The sequence below is a fragment of the Nelumbo lutea genome, chromosome 6 (genome assembly GCF_056320005.1).
Source record: "Nelumbo lutea isolate HS-2025 chromosome 6, American lotus-T2T, whole genome shotgun sequence".
Lineage (NCBI taxonomy): Eukaryota > Viridiplantae > Streptophyta > Magnoliopsida > Proteales > Nelumbonaceae > Nelumbo > Nelumbo lutea.
This window is the reverse complement of record NC_142689.1, coordinates 26,596,771-26,613,639: the sequence shown is the minus strand read 5'-3', so window position 1 is coordinate 26,613,639 and position 16,869 is coordinate 26,596,771. Positions and strand designations below refer to the sequence as shown.

At 42.9% G+C, this 16,869-nt stretch overlaps 1 long non-coding RNA gene and 1 pseudogene across 1 annotated transcript; one reads left to right on the top strand and one right to left on the bottom strand.

Annotated features, from left to right (window-relative positions):
- Positions 1-2,998: 2,998 nt before the first annotated feature.
- Positions 2,999-3,731, top strand: LOC148848107 (uncharacterized). The gene is made up of 2 exons (XR_016101156.1): positions 2,999-3,148; positions 3,256-3,731. It is a non-coding gene; the product is annotated as an uncharacterized LOC148848107 (long non-coding RNA).
- A 12,173-nt stretch (positions 3,732-15,904) lies between these two features.
- LOC148848106 (U2 spliceosomal RNA) lies at positions 15,905-16,089 on the bottom strand (annotated as a pseudogene).
- Between the last annotated feature and the right edge of the window lie 780 nt (positions 16,090-16,869).

Sequence of the window (16,869 nt, the reverse complement as noted above, 5' to 3'; positions counted from 1 at the left end):
AGTCCATTTATAAGTGGACTCACATTGGACTGGATTGGGTTGGACCAAATCCATCCAATTGACACCTCTATCTCAGATAATAGGGACCACCCGAAGATGAAGGCAAGTGGAGTAGGATAATGGGAAAGAATAGAGCTCCAGAGAGGGAACCATTTACAATGGTGAAACATTATTGTTTGATTAGATGGCTAATTACAATAAGTTGATTGCAAATCAGAGAGGTTGGTTATTGATGAGGGGGAATTTGTCCATCCGGTAACATTATGCCATGTGGCACTTTCAAACCGTTGCTTAACACATTGGTGTCACGTAGGCAATGACCTCCCTTTGCTTAGATAATAGAGTCCACTTTGGAACCACCTCAGAGGCACATCAAACACACCATGCACATTGTGAAAGCATACCAATGCCACCTCGGTAGAGCTGATCTGTAGGCACCTCAGCATAAGGGGCGACCTCCCGTCGAGGTCCCATCGATCTGGCTAAGGTCCAATTAGCGACCTACTTGACATGGCGACTGGCTTCTTCTATGTGCGCCTTATCCTTCGGGATCACGTCACCTCATCATTGGAGTTGGCTTCTGTGCTGCCCGCTTCAGAGGTAATGAGATAAGCACTATCTCTTTATGCGGAGATCATTTTTGAGTAAAAATCACCTCCAAGCGAGGTGGGCAGATAAGTCACATCCTCATGAATATTTTGGATGCACTACTTGAAACTCACGACTACTTGCGCCCATATAAAGGTGCTCCATTCAACCAAAAAATGTATGTACGATTTAGCTCTCATAGCTCTCTTGTTTTCTCATTTTCTAACTTTCACAAAAGCTCTTCGCTAACTTAAGTATCAGAATACCCACCCTGAGTACTCTAACACCTTGCAATTCAGCCAGCCAACCTCATCAACCCGATATCTGAACTGTCCTCCAACTGGAAGCACCGGATCGCGCATGCAGTATCACTTAAGATCCATCATTTTCATTCGCCATTCCCGTCTAAAAATCATGCGTTTTATTTTGGCTGAAAAGAAAGTGGAGCTAAATTAAATTGCTGGCCCCTACTCTCTAGTTGTCCAGTTGAGTTTGAGTGGAACATCCTTCATAAATTTGCAATCAGTCGATATTACAATCAAAGCATGATTTCGTTTAGAATTAATTAACAAATAACAGGTGTAATCGGGACTAAAGTTAGCCTCTTTATTCCGTTTAGTGGGTCTGGGTGTGCTCTTCCATTCCCCACTCTTCTCTCCAACTCCAAATCCCGTACTTGATTTCATGTTTTTCAAAAACGAACCGGTGATCGAATCGGTCAGGGTCCGATTATCAGTTCGAACAGTCCGATTGTTAGATCCGAACGACTGGTTCGTTCTGACAAAAAAAATAAAAAAAATAAAAAAGGGTCAAAATTGTTCGAACGGTTCAAATGATTTGAACGATTAATCAGCCGATTTAATGGTTTGTTGACCAAAATCAACAGTTTTAGAGAAAAAAAAAACGGTTTTGGAGGAAAACGGAACCAGTCAGTAACCGGTTCCTGATTTTTCCAGTCCGACCGTCTGGTCCGATCCAATTTTGAAAACACTGCTCGATTTCCTTTGGAGGTTTAGGCATTTGTTGCGAAGCTTCAATGAAACGGTTGAAGCCAATTTTGTCAAGGTTCGAGACTTCGAGTGGGTGCTTACTGCCTCGATAAGGATAAATACACTTTCTTATGTTTCTTTATGATTCTTTCCTGCTAATTCCGGTTAATCTTTCTCTTATTTTAAGCCCTTTTATCCAGTATATTTACAATTTTAGATAAATTGCATATTAATATCCTGGGGTTAGTTTCGTTTTAGTATCTTAACTTTAAAATGTGTCATTGCAATACCTAAATTCTTAAAAATTATTAATTTAGTCCAAAATCTTAACTCCATGTTGGATGGCATATGAAAGGACATAATACCCTTTGAGTTTTGAATAAGTGAGAGAACCATCACTTTTGAAATGACCAAAATAGCCATGTTTTCTCTTTTCAATGCAATTGGGCACCATAATGTTTTTGGTAAAATGATCTTAAAGATATCAAAAAGGGTAATTTTAATATTTAAAAAAATTTAAAGTGACATATTTGTCATGTGACACATAACTGAAGGATTGATAATGATGGATACTAAATTGGCAATTTTTGAGAGCTTAGATACTATAGTGACTTGCTTTAAAGCTCGGATATTAAAGTAAGAATAGCCCCAAGTAAAGGTACTAATCTGTAATGGTTCTCCTCTTCATAGTACTGTGAGAACTCAGAAGGCATCAGGAAGCTTTTTGAATGAGTTGCATGATCTTATCAGTAAATGTTAGATCCAAAGTAATACTCTTCTTGAATTTGAGTGGACTTTATATCAATGATAATGATAACCATTAAGATACCATGTGCTGCTTCAATACCATTCTCTCTCTCTCTCTCTGAGCTTGTGTCAACATTCAGGACTGTTGTCAGATTCCTGCAAATACCTGTATTTGTGAGATCACATCTGCTGCCACCCCACAATAACACGCCAGCATTCAAATGAAAGTCAGAAAAAGAGAAAAAATCAGTTATTACTGGGTGCCTTCAATTTTAAAACAATCACTGGTTCTTACTTCTTAGAAAATTTTTTATTTTCTGACATTTTATTTGAATGAATCTAACAGCCAAACTGAATGATGAAACAAACCATTTGACCTGTGGCGACCCAGTTAGCCAAACCCATATGAATAACAGCAGGTCTGTTCGCCGTTCACTGAGTGCTGGTCCTCTAATGTACGTTCTATTGTGCCCAGAAAGCCAGAATTGAAATTGATGGATCCGGAACCTATTAACAGCAGCTGAATAATCAGGCCCTCTCAGAGTAAATGATGACACAATTGATACTGTCCTGACTCGTGACTCGTGAATGTTAGTGACACGGGAGCATGAGATTCCTTCAAATCTCGACCCAGTGTTTACATTCATGCACGTCATGAACCCATTAACTCCCACACAGAGAGGCTCTATAGAAACATGATGGAGCCAAGCCTTAGCGTTGTTATTGATAGAGGTGGGGGGACTATTCATTCTCTCAGACTTGTTAGAAGATGGCAAAGCTCTGTCTCTCCTTCCATGTCTTAGCACTCCTACTCTTCTTCACAGGTCTGTTTCATGACTTCATCTTCTTCATTTCTCGTTTCTGTTGTTGGGTAATGGGTTTCATCTAATCGATCTGATATATATGTTGAATGATTTGTGAGGTTGAGCAGGAGAGATGAGGACGATCGAGGCTGTTGATGGGAGGACATGCCAGATCGCGTTTGTTGGCTGCCAAGTCGACTCTTTGTGCAATCAACAGTGCTTGGAGAAATACAATGGCCGTGGAAGTTGCTACAGACCGCCGGGCACTTGCATCAGCGAGTGCATGTGCTGGTACCCTTGTTGATTTCACCTTCAATGTCCCGTCTCAGCTCGCTCTCTCTCTCTCTCTCTCTCTCTCTCTCACACACACACACACACACACGTAGATCAGTAGATGGAAATTCTAAGCTACGATCTTCGGGGTTCAGATCTTGTGTGTCTGTAGCTGTAGTGGTGGTGCTGGTGGAAGCAATTCAGTGATTCACATTTCATCAAATACTATATAGGCTGAATTTTGGTAGGACATCTAGATGGATCTGGAGTCCTTGTAACTTGCCACCTTTTCAATGCTTCAAGTATTGAGAACCCAGATTTTATGCTTCTATTTTGGATATGAATTGATCACTATGAACATCATATTTTATAAATTACTTGAATGGTGGGAAATAGTTGTTTAAATTAAAAAATAATTTTTATGATGCTGAATTTAGATGATTAGAAATCATGTAATTATTCTGATTATCAATGGAGCCAATGTTTTATATGGGACCCAACATTGGTAGGTCCCTGTCGTTGGAATAAGTTGGTGCATTGCACACTTAGAAAGTTTCAGGGGCCCTAAACCCTTCTAGGGTAAAGGGTTCTATTGGGATAAATGAGCTGGCTGTGAAAAAACAAAAATTGAGCTTTCGGTAAGTATTATTTTGAAAAGATAAAGAAACTAAGGGTCTGTTTGGGGAACCTAGATTTTTCCTACTCACTTTCTTTACCCATGCCCTGCCCACAGTACATTGTAGTCGCACATCTCACAATACAATTCATCAAAGTTTCAGCAGTTCAGCCCTCCCACAGTACATTGCAGCCGCACATCTCACAATACAATATGACAATGTATGGCTGGAATTCAAAGTGGGTAGAGAATAGTCGACAGGAAATCCAGTTTGCTGTTTGGGAGGGCTGAACTGCTGAAACTTTGATGAATGAGATGCTTTGAAGAAGTTACTAAAAGAAGCTTCACCGGATGGCCATATTTGGGCTTTCATGAATTTTCATCAAGTATAACTTGAGTCCGGATGTACTCCTCACATAGCGCGCCTCACACTTAACTTCACAGCACGTCTTATCTGTTCTTCACATAACGCGCCTCACACCAACTTCATAGCACGTCCTGGCCACACATCGGGAACATCTCCCATACTTGTTATTTATTATTTATTCGGAGATGTTCCCGATACAGGGTGGGATGTGGATGTGAGGCATGCCCTGTGAGGAGCATATCCCAATTCAGCCTATAAGTAGGGGACCGAATCATGGGGTTTTTTTGAACCGAACCGACTTGATCATTTTTCTAAAAATCTGAACCAAAACTGAACCGGTGTAATTGGTTAACTGTGGTTCGGTTTTTTTGTTTTTTTTTTGCACTCAAAATTAAGAAAAAAAAGGGAAAAAAATACTTAAACAAACATGGTAGAGGGGCGAGTCAATGAGGGTAAAGTGGTGGCCGATGATTTGTCGGTGCCAGACTGGTTGGTGATTGTTGCCACCTGAAGTGAAAGCTTGAGAGGTAGCGGAACCACGGAGATGAGAGATGAGAGAGACAGAGACAAAGCCTAGGAGGTGGTGCTCTTGTCGGAGTCGAGGCGGCGACCGACGTCTTGGTTGGTTGTTGTAGCTAGGGCTGGCTAAGATGGCTTTGTGCTTGCTGGCGAGGTGGCGACCGGTTTTGTTGTGTGCTTGTGCTTGATAGTTGGCGCGGCGGAGACAGAGATGACAGGCAACAGAGAGAGAAAGAGACACAGGGAAGCACTAAAGCAAGGGGAAAACTGGCCACTAGGTGAGAGGCCGTCGATCGGAGGATGACTGGCACCAGAGGAAAAACTGGGGATTGGGGAAAGACAAAGAGACAAGAGAGAGATAAAGCCAAGGGTTAGCCTATTAGGTTTACTGGTTTGGGTTTCGAAGAAGGGGAAACTAGGAAAGGGGGAAAAGGCGGACAGGCACGCACTAGGTGAGGTTTATTCAATTTTAAAAAATAAAAATATAAATAAATAAATATATATATATATATATATATATATATATAATATTATTGTATATATACACTGGTCGATTCGGTCAACCACTGGTTTTTGTACAAGGTTAACCGAAACCAAACCGACTGGTTCGATTAACCGACTTTTCGGTTCAATTTTGGTCAATTCGGTTTTTCAGTTTTTTTTTGCTCACCCCTACCTATAAGTTACTGGATCTTCTCCTCACACAGTGCTCCTCACACAGACCTCACAAACACATCCCATCATGTATTGGGGATATTTCTCGTACTTACGTGTTATTACTCATGAGAGATGTTCCCAATACACAGTGGGATGTGTTATGAGGTTAGTGTAAAGTGAGATCGGCTTCTATCAAGGCAAATTTGTGCCCACACCATTCTAACAGCCTTTTGCAACATTGCATTGGAAATATCTCCCCATGAAATACAGCACACAAGTATGGAGATATTCTTAATACAAGGCAGTAAAAACTGCCCGAATGGGCTTTGCCTGACTGAAGCCGAACTCGTGCGAAGTGTGTAAAGAGCATATCCCAATTCTTCTGGGCTTTAAAATCACAAATCCTGATTCAACCGTGTGTTGAGTTGGAGTTTAGTTATGATCCCAACACAACACCTATTGCAGCGGGGGACATCTCCCTTGTCTTTGGCAAAGTGTTGTCGACGTACGACTGCAATGGCTATTGGGATCATGTTGGGACCAGATCGGATCCGATTAATACATTGATTGTGTTATTTCTCCATACTCACTAGGTGTGTTTACCAGATTTGAACTCTCTTATCTCCTTCCTTGATTCTTCCGCATGTCTAACCAAGACCAAGGACCAAAGGCAGCCTTGATGGCTTTCGAGTATTCATCTTGTCACTGGAAGAAGAATAGGGAAATAAATGACAATGAATCAAAGGTTCAAGCAGGTTAGGAGGGTGCATGGTTATCAATCCAACATACCATTCAGCCATTAAGAAGCTCACAACTCTCTTATGTCCTTGCCTCTTTTTTAAAGTCTAATTAATTATGCATTTGGGTATCCAACATTAAGGAGCCACATACACAAACTACATGAAAATAGCTTAAACCTTCCATAAATGCATTAGAGATTTGGTTAAGCTTTCCTTAGAATTTATTCAAACCAGACTTCATCCTACTTATGAAAATTGTACATCTTCTAAGTGGAAAAAAAAAACAAATGTTAAATTGAAGAAACTAAGATAGTTTTTGGTATTGAATCTTAAAGCTAGAGAGAGAGAAGATTATTTTACTTTGTGCCACATTGGAAAGCCAAGTGGAAACTGGAAACGCTAACACAGCACTAAGCGGAGTCTAAAAAGAAATGCAACACCACGACACCAAACACTACCTAAGTTTTAGGGCTTCAAACTGTTTAAATTTCCACTTAGTGAGACTAAAATAGGCTTCAACAATCTTAGAACTTCTACAAACCATTGGTTTACATGGTTGTTGAAGTCTGAAGACTTGCTTATGGTTCAACAAGTCTTCTCCAAATCACTCGGGATTTCCTATTCACTTTTCTCCAACTCTTTACCCGCCATAAATTGGAGCCACACATCTCTATTATGAATTAAGAGATTTATGACCCCAATTCACTGCAGGTAGAGAGTGGGTAGAAAAAATGAGTAAGAAATCTGGTATCCCTCCATATAGGTTTCAAATATCTTAGAACTTCTACAAACACCACCTAAGTTCTAGGGCTTCCAACTGCTGGAATTTCCACTTTGTGAGACCAAAACAAGGATATAAGCGAATCTAGTTAAGGACGCCAGTGAAGATAAAAGTTAAAAAAAGAGAATAACAAGACAAAAGTCTCAAGAAAAACAAAAAGGAAAGGAAAGGGGAGTGATGTGATTGTTTATAGTTCAACAAATCTTCTCCAAATAGGTTTTTCGACAATCTTAGAACTTTGACAAACCATTGGTTTACATTTTGAAGTTTGAAGCAGTGTTTTTAAAACCGACTTAGAGAACGAACCATTTTTCTGGGTCGCTGGTCACCGATTCGATCAGCAGGGTTGAACAATTTAGATTGTGCCACATCATTTGCTTGTATGTGTATAAGCATATATATATATATATATATATATATATATATATATATATATATATATATGTGTATAAATATATATTTTAGTAATAAATAATATATAAATATGTTTTAAATATATTATATACATTATTTTATATTTAATTTATATTTTTTAATTCAGTTTTTAATTTTTTATTTATAAAAATATTAAAAATCGCAATTTGAGGATAAAAAAGGGGTTTTTCACGAAAATAGTGAGGCAAGGTACCTATGGATGCATAGGTCTCAAAATGTTACAAAAAAAAAAAAAAAACACCCCAACCGAATACCGGAATACAAAGTTATAACCTCCAATGTGTGCAACCCGTGACCCAATCACTGGATTGAATGGGTCAATGGTTAAACCGGCCGAATCAAATGGTTTTTGACCAAATCAACAGTTTTAACTGTTTGATAAATCTTGACTAAACCGAACCCACGTGAAAATCATGGGATTTTACATTCTTAACGTTTCAATGGACCATTGGCCCAAACCGTGGGTGGAAGGGGTGGACCGAAACCAAGTAGTATTCATAGTTTTGGGTTTAGGATTAATGGCATAAACAACTACGCTAACACAAGTCTACCTAAAACTAGAGGCTCAAACCCAACTTACAGCTTCAACGTGGTAGCCCAATACAGGAGGCCCATGTAGTGATTACATAAAACGACCCAAGCCTGGGTGAGGGCATGAATTCCCAATTCCCAAGTCCCTGCAAATGGATTGGAGCAAGCTTCAGATTTCATTTGTTAATGTTCAAATTTAAATCGAATCTTATCTTATCCATGAGATTTAGGCTAAAATTAAATTCAGATATTGAAAATAACTTTAATGAGATACAAATGCTGCCGTTTGGTTTGCAGTGCAAATATATTTGCACTGATGCAAAAATATGGTAATGCGAATGATGTTGGTGTAAATTTTGATTAATTTTTGTTTCAAAATTTTCCTTTTGTTTGATTGCAGTTCAAATGAAAAAATAAGATTTGAAGCAGAATAAAGTAAAACCCCAAAACAAAATTCAACCAGAATTTGTATTCTTTTCACTTGCACTCATGCATTTCCACCAAACGCACCCTAAATCACATGCATTTCCACCAAACGCACCCTAAATAAATGACATTGTTACTGATGGAGGATTTGGCCCTCCAATGATATTGTGACACATGCACCTCAGAACAACTAGGTGACACCCAAAACCACTTTGACAACAACTTTCCTTAGCCAAGTTGATGGTGTCCCACCTGGCGGCCTGACACAAGCACGAACTGGCAGCCTGGCATAGGCACGAGCTGGCAGCGTGGCACAGGCGCGATTTGGCACAGGCGCAACCTGGCAGAGGCACGAGCTGGCACAGGCACGAGCTGGCACAGGCGCGACCTGACACAGGCACGAGCTGGCACAGGCGCGACCTGGCATAGGCACGACCTAGCACAGGCACGACCTGGCACACGCACGAACTGGCAACTTGGCATAGGCACGAGCTGGCAACATGGCATAGGCACAAGCTGGCAGCCTGGCACAGGCACGACCTGTCACAGGCATGAGCTGGCACAGGCGCGACCTGGCACAAGCACAAGCTGGCATAGGTGCGACCTGGCACAGGCATGAGCTGGCACAGGTGCGACCTAGCACAAGCACGACCTGGCGGCCTGGCCCAAGCGTGACTTGGCGGCTTAGGCGCCGACCTGGCGACCTATGAGACGTGCTCACCGACAAATTCGGCATGCATATCCTAACTCTCCCACGATCCTTGGAAGTTGGCCCACGTGTCGAACAATCCGAAGGGTGGTCAATGTGCATGGTGGTTACCTCCAGGAATCTCGAACCACTTAGACGATCTCACAGAAATCTCGGATGTGGTGCGTGAAGCCCACGCCAAACAATGCATATATAAAGGCACCAACCCCAATGGCAAGATGGAAAGTAAGCAAGTAAGCATATTCTAGCTCTCGTACTTTATGATTTTTAGCTCGCATTCTACTATGAGAGTACCGACTTAAGTATCGGAGCAACCTCGCCGAATTAGCCACCCCGGGTCCTCTGACATTTTGTTTCTTGCAGGACTCTAAAGAGCAAGGAAGCTCGTCACCTAACCTCCCCAGCTCGGCACCTGCCCGACACCTCATAAGTAGCTCATCAAGGTAGCTCACCACAAGGCAGTTCGCCACTAGGTAGCTCACCACCAAGTAGCTCATCAAGGTAGCTCACCACAAGGCAGTGCGCCACAAGGTAGCTCACCACAAGGCAGTTTGCCACCAGGCAGCTCACCACCAGGCAGTTTGCCACTAGGTAGCTCGCCACCAGATAGCTCGCCACTAGACAGCTCGCCACTAGGGAGCTCCACTTCAACCTCTGAGTCACAGGCCACTTGGGAGCAAACGTCACTGACGAGGTACTTAGCCAAAAAATTGATACATCACAAAAAAATTGATACGTGACCAAGAACGGTTACATCATTTGGTGCCGTCTGTGGGAATCACTACAAAAAACTAAGTTCTCCTCCTCTAAAAAGCTAAGTCCTCTTCTTCTAAAAATCTAAGTCATCATTTCTTAGAAACAAAAGCTCTCGCTTTATACTTCCCATTTTTTATGAACTCAAAGACTATGCAGTGGGTGATCGACATTACGAGGCTGATGCAGCACAATCATAGCTCTAAGGCGCCCACCTGGCGGCCTGACGGCCTGGCAACTTGGCACATGTGCTGACCTGGCACGACCTAGCACGGGCACCGACCTAGCGGCCTGGCCAGGCTCGAACTGACGAACTGATAAGGGGCTTCCTCGTCACATCTCCGGCATGGGCAAAGTCAAGGAGAGTGGACTACGAATCGCTCCTAGAGCCTAAGGGCTAAAATATCACATAAGACCCAATCGCCTCTTTGGCATGGGCAAAATCAAGGAGTGGACTGCGAGTCGCTCCTAGAGCCTAAGGAATTGAATCGACGCTTACGAGCTCATCGAATTATTCATTTTAGGCCAAAAGGAGAAATCTACTCCCTTCGCCGAGTTACTTTCGGCTCGGGAGTGGGGGGCAAATGATGAGGGCGGATTTGGCCCTCCAATGATATTGTGACACATGGCACCTCAGAACAACTAGGTGACACCCGAAACCACTTTGGCAACAACTTGCCTTAGCCAAATTGGTGGTGTCCCACCTGGCGGCCTGGCCCAGTTGTGGCCTGGCCCTGGCGCGACCTGGCACAGGCACGAGCTGGCAACCTAGCACAGGTGCGACTTGGCACAGGCACGACCTGGCACAGGTGTGACCTGGCACAGGCACGAGCTGGCACAAGCACGAGCTGGCACAGGTGCGACCTGGCACAGGCGTCGACCTAGCAGCCTAGCCCAGGCACGACCTGGCGGGTTGGCACAGGCACCAACCTGGTGACCTGCGAGACGTGCTCGCCAACAAATTCTGCATGCATATCCTAACTCTCCCACGATCCTTGGAAGTTGGTCAACGTGCCGAACGATCTGGAGGGTGGTCAACGTGCATGGCGATTACCTCTAGGAATCTCGAACCACTTAGACGACCTCGCAGAAATCTCGAACGTGGTGTGTGAAGCCCACACCAAACAATGCCTATATAAAGGCACCAACCCAATGGCAAGAGGGCAAGTAAGCAAATAAGCATATTCTAGATCTCATACTTTATGACTTTTAGCTCGCAGTCTACTATGAGAGTACTGACTTAAGCATCGGAGGGACCTCGCCGGATTAATTTGGTTCCTTACAGGACTCTAAAGAGCAAGGAAGCTCGTCACCTGGTCAGTTCAGCACCTGCCCAGCACCTGGTCAGTTTGACACCTGCCCGGCACCTCACAAGTAGCTCAACACCAAGTAGCTCATCAAGGTAGCTCACCACAAGGCAGTTTGCCACTAGGGAGCTCCACTTCAGCCTCTAAGTCACAGGTGGACCTGTTCATGGGCCGGGCCTGGCCGGGCTCGGGACAGGTCAGGCTTTCACTTGTCATTAAGGGAAATATGCTAGGCCCGAGCCCGAGCCCAACCCGACCAACGGGCCTATAACTTGGGCCTGAGCCCGGCCCTGATAAAAAGCCCGAAGCCCGTGCCCGAGCTCGAAGTCCGAAGCCTGACCTAATAAAAAAAACAATTTTCCCTATTCAAATTAGAATTAAAAATTCAAATAATTTTTTTTCCTATTTAAATGAACAATGGGCCTACAAGATGGTTTTTTTTCCCTTTCTTTTATATTTTAAAAAATTGTTTTACATTCTTAAATCAAATGGACATAATCACATTAATCATTTTAAGTCTAATATTAGGTCGGATTAGGCCAGTATATTTTGACAAAACCCGAATTCAGCTCGAATTTATTGCAGGCCGAGCTTTTTGGCCCAGATTTAAGCCCACGGGCCTATAACCACGATCAAGCCCGTTCAGGAGTCAGGCTGGGCTGAGCTGGCCTGTCGGGCCACTCGGGGTGACATGCCACTTGGGAGCCGACGTCACTGACGAGATACTTAGGCAAAAAATTGATAGACGTGACCAAGAACGGTTACAAACCAAATATATTTGAGGTTGTGTTGTGTCATCAATAGAAATTGATGAGAAAGAAAAATAGCCACCTACATAAAAGAGTCACTTCTTCGCTTCAAACAAAAAAAGCATGTGAAGACTGATAATTAGCAATTTGTATAATGATGTAAATATTGGATAAAATCGTTCATCCACATTTGATCCATTCATAGGCGGATCAGATCGAAATCTGATAGCCTTAAGCGGAACAGATTCGAATTGAAATTGGGACAGACATAAACCCTTTATCCGATCAACTTTCTATAGATGGTTCAATGGGAACAACGCTGTATACGACGATGTCCCTGCTCTTGCCCTTGACAAGGAAATATTTTCTGAGAAGACCATCTCTAACGAACCCAGCTTTCTCCAGCACCCTCTGAGACGCTACGTTCTCTGCAAAAACCAACCCTTCCACCCTCTCCAAATATGGCATCTCCTCAAACACTGTTGACATGAGCAGCTTCACCGCCATTGTCGCAATCCCTTGGCCCCAGTGCTTCACCCCAAAAGCGTATCCAATCTCTCCTCTGCGTTCATCTTTGCCCGTCCCCGGCATGACGTAGATGGATCCAATCGGCCGGCCGTCGACGCAAACGGCCCTGTACCAAGGGTGGGACCTGATGACATCCTTGAGGAAGTTGAGGGCGTCGTCTCTCGAGGTGTAGGTGTCCCATCTACAGTAACGGGTGACTTCATCGTCGCCTGCCCACTCCATGAAGCTATCGACGTCGGAGAGTTGGAAAGGCCGGAGTGAGATCTTGATGGCGGTATTCTTCCTCGCTTCTGTTTCCTCACCAACGATCATTGATGGAGGCATACCTCTTAAATATCCAAGGCCTTTTTTCAAAAGGGAAGACTTTAAAGGGAGTGCTGGTTCCAAGGTTGCAACAGATAAGATATCCAGTGCTAATCTCCTAATCTGATATTTATAGAGTTGGATGTGACAAGGTGAGACCCTTGTGCTATTAAGAAAATTTCAAGAAAAACTATTTCCAGAGATGTCAGCTGTATTGAGAAAACCAGGAGATTCCTGTCCATGAGTTGTTCCTTTCCCTTTTTCCTCACCTGGTGCCAAACATGAGAAAGATTAGTGTGGAAGAAAATCAAAGTGGGCACATACAATGGGTTGTCTTTTTCTGTTCTAGACAAGTGAGGGTAGCGGCTTTCTTGACTGGTTGAAGAGAAAAGGTTCTGCTTTGGTAGAACATTTCAATCGGAAATTTTATCACACACAGAGATTAACAGCATGACAGACTACAGATTTCCTACACATTTTTTATTAACACTTTTACCATGGCACTTTTCTTACTTTATAACAGCTAGAGGGTTAATGCTGGTCTTGAAACAAAAAACAATATTATCTTTTCTGTTGGAAATTGATGAACATATAGAAGTAGACCTACAGCCTACAACTGTGTATGGTATCCAACAGAGATGTTAACAAAATGATATGTGAACTTTGCTCGAGTAATGTCTCCCACGCACACAGAAATAAATCAAGGGGCACAAGTCGGGGTATTTGTGCAAAGGCTAAAACAGGGTATGAGGAGACAGGTCCTGTATCAGTTGTCCCATGTTTGGGGCACCGGAACCCAATATTCCTTTACCTTGACCATAGTCAATTTGTACACAAGGTTTGTGTCAACTAAACCCAACTCACCACTAACCCAAAAATATAAATTTTCCATCTTGTGTTGCCATTATACTTCATCAAGAGTCATGATCTCTGTTTAACTGAAATTCAAAACCCGGTCAGAAGTTCACAGGCCCCAATGACAGAAACGTTGTTTCTGCAAATAACGTTTCTGGCCCTTGTGGCCTAAGACGCCGGGACAACATGTCCTCTTATCCAGGCTTCTGACCTCTTGTATCACCGTGGAATCTGCGGAACTTCATCTGTATTCTTCTGGGAAGAAAGGAAAAAAGAAAAGGGGTTTTTATAGTTATTGGCAGCCTTCGCAGTGAATCATGCGCCTGTTGGATCATGACCTTCCAGTCAACTTTCATTTGTTTATTAATGACCGAAGAGTTATGCGTCTCTTCACTCGCTCAAAGGGCAAATCCTATATTCCAATTAAAAATCCACTGCGCACTTGTTCATGTGCACCCCCTATCCCTACCATTTGTCGAACCTTTTGAGTGTCAGGATCAACTTTTTAACAAACAAACGCGAGAGAAAAACAAAAACGTTTTATTTTTGCCAGGTGGCAAAGCCTTCAGACTGAAACTTACTTTTCAAAGAGAACCCATAGAAACCTTCAATGTCAGGTGACATATACACACTTACCAGAGAGAGATGGGAAGAAGTTTATAAAGAATAAACCGTAGACTGGTCAGTTAACTAATCCAGTTCAGCTGAGATGTGAAAAGGGGGCCAGAAAAAGAAAACAAGAGAGTATATATCAATCTAGAATGCTATCAGTACTGAGGAAACTGTAGATAGCAAGATCCCTAACCCCACTTTTGAGAAGGCAATATTTCCTCAAAACACCCTCCTTGATGAAGCCGGCTTTTTCTAAGACCCTCTCAGAAGCTTTATTATCTATATCAACCAAAGCCTGCAGTCTCACCAAATATGGCATATCCTTGAACACACAGGAGAGTGCCATCTTCAAAGCTCTGGTGGCAATCCCCTGGCCCCACTACTTAAAGGCAACGGCATAACCCACCTCAGCCCTGCAGTAGTCGTTACCGGAAGCCGGCTTGACAGAAATGAATCCAACGGAGCGGTCATCCAAGCATATTGATCGGCGCCAAGGGTGGGGGATGCAAACGTCCCTGATGTAGTTCAGTGCCTCTTCCCTAGAGCTGAAGGTGTTCCATCTCATGAAACGAGTTACTTGATCGTCACTCGCCCACACCATGAAGTCGTCAAGGTCTGTGAGTCTGAACGGGCGCAGAGTGATACTCGACAGATTCACGTCCATATTCTTGGTAGCAGCAGCAGCAGCAAGCAAGCAACAACAAGAACAACACAGTAGCTGTAAAGCTAAAACAATTTATGGGTTTGGTAGCTCGAGTAGTTTGAGAATGAAAACAAGGAACTCAGGTTTATATATCAGAAACCTACTACGGTTAATTGAATCAGTTGAGGTAGTACAAATCCATGGGTCATCCACTGGCCAGTAGGGATTTGCTGCAGTACAAAAGCACAAACGTCATGAGACATCCACTTGGTAATCTACTCAGATTATAGATAATGATAACAATATAAGAACTCGGAAAAGAATCAAGCCAGAGGTTGAAATTAAAGGGAGTGAAAAGAACTAGTGAAGAGGTGATTGGTTTCTCTGTCTCTTGAGGTTATATAACTTGGTAAGCACCGAGGGCTGGACATATTTGGAAAAGGGTTTTACCACTGGGGTAGGGCCCAGGCTTCCAAAACGAGAGCCACAAGATGAGATGGAGGTGGAGAGTGGAATCCTTAACACAAACTGGAAATGACAAGACTGATTAAAAAGATCAGAAGGCCAATTACTGAATAGCAGTACAACAGAGGGAAACATGAGGAAAGGGAGCTTTCAATTGAGTGAATTGAGAGGATCTGGGGATGGGGGGTTGTAGATGGAAAAGTGGGAACCAGAATTGGGAAGAAAAAAGAGTGATAAGATTGAATATAGGAAACCCACAGAATTTGAGAATGAAAGCCAGAAGCTAGAAGGGAAGGGATAGACGACGTAACAGCTTAAATCCATGGGAACAGCACTGACAGTTTTGTCTGGTTTCCGAATTGTGAACAGCACCACTGACACAGTCCACATGGTGGAAATTATTCTGAATCACTAACAGCTTAAAGTGGGCAAATTTTGTATAGAATTTTAGTGTTCTTTCGAACAATTCGTAGCTTTGACCCGAAGAATCGTTTGGTAAGTGATTTGATAGGGGTGAACAGGCCCGAGAAGTAATGCAACGCAAGGAAGACGCACGAAGACCCCAGTAGCAAGCAAATGTAATGGGGCCTCTCGCTATTAAAATAAAATTAATATCATGTGGACCGATGGCACACGTATCACACATTAAACTGATACAGAACTTGATCTTAGCCAAAAGGGCGAGTAATGTAGGATTTCATCAGTGTTATCCATCACCTTTTATACTCGGCGCTACCTATTCGATTCTTTTCACCAGCCATGTGGGACGAGACCAAAGTTTGAGTCAATTAAATTTTAAAAGATTTTACAAAGTTTTAGTGTTTTTAGCAAATAAAGGCAACTTTTTGCCCTTAATATCAATAAAAACTTTTATAAAATAATTAAAGTAAGAGAACTTTTTTAGAAAAATATCAAAAAAGGGCAGTGACTTCTTCTGCCTTCTTTTGTATTCATGCCAGCCATTTCAACGGATTAACAGGTCCCGGTAGTCCATACCGCGTGCCGGAAGTTTCAGAAGTCGGAAATACGATGAGCTCTGTGCGAGACCGGTTCTTCCAGCAGAAGAAGTAGAGAAGGGTTGGCAAAAGGACCCAACCCAATCGCACCCGATGTGATCAAGCCAGACGTAACGGCACCAGGGATAAATATATTGGCTGCCTGGCCTCCCACAGTGAGCCCGATTCGGCTAAAGAGTGATAAAAGAAGTGTTGAATTCAACATAATCTCAGGGACATCCATGTCATGTCCACATGTGAGTGGCCTGGCTGCCCTCCTTAAATCTGTACACAGAGACCGGTCTCCCTCCACGATCAAATCAGCTCTAATGACAACAGCTTATATGCTAAACAACAAATTTACTCCAATCAGAGATGCTTCTGCTGGTTCTTCTTCCTCTTCAGATTTAGCAACACCTTTTGCATTTGGATCAGGACATGTCAACCCCTAGAGAGCATCCGATCCGGGGCTAATTTA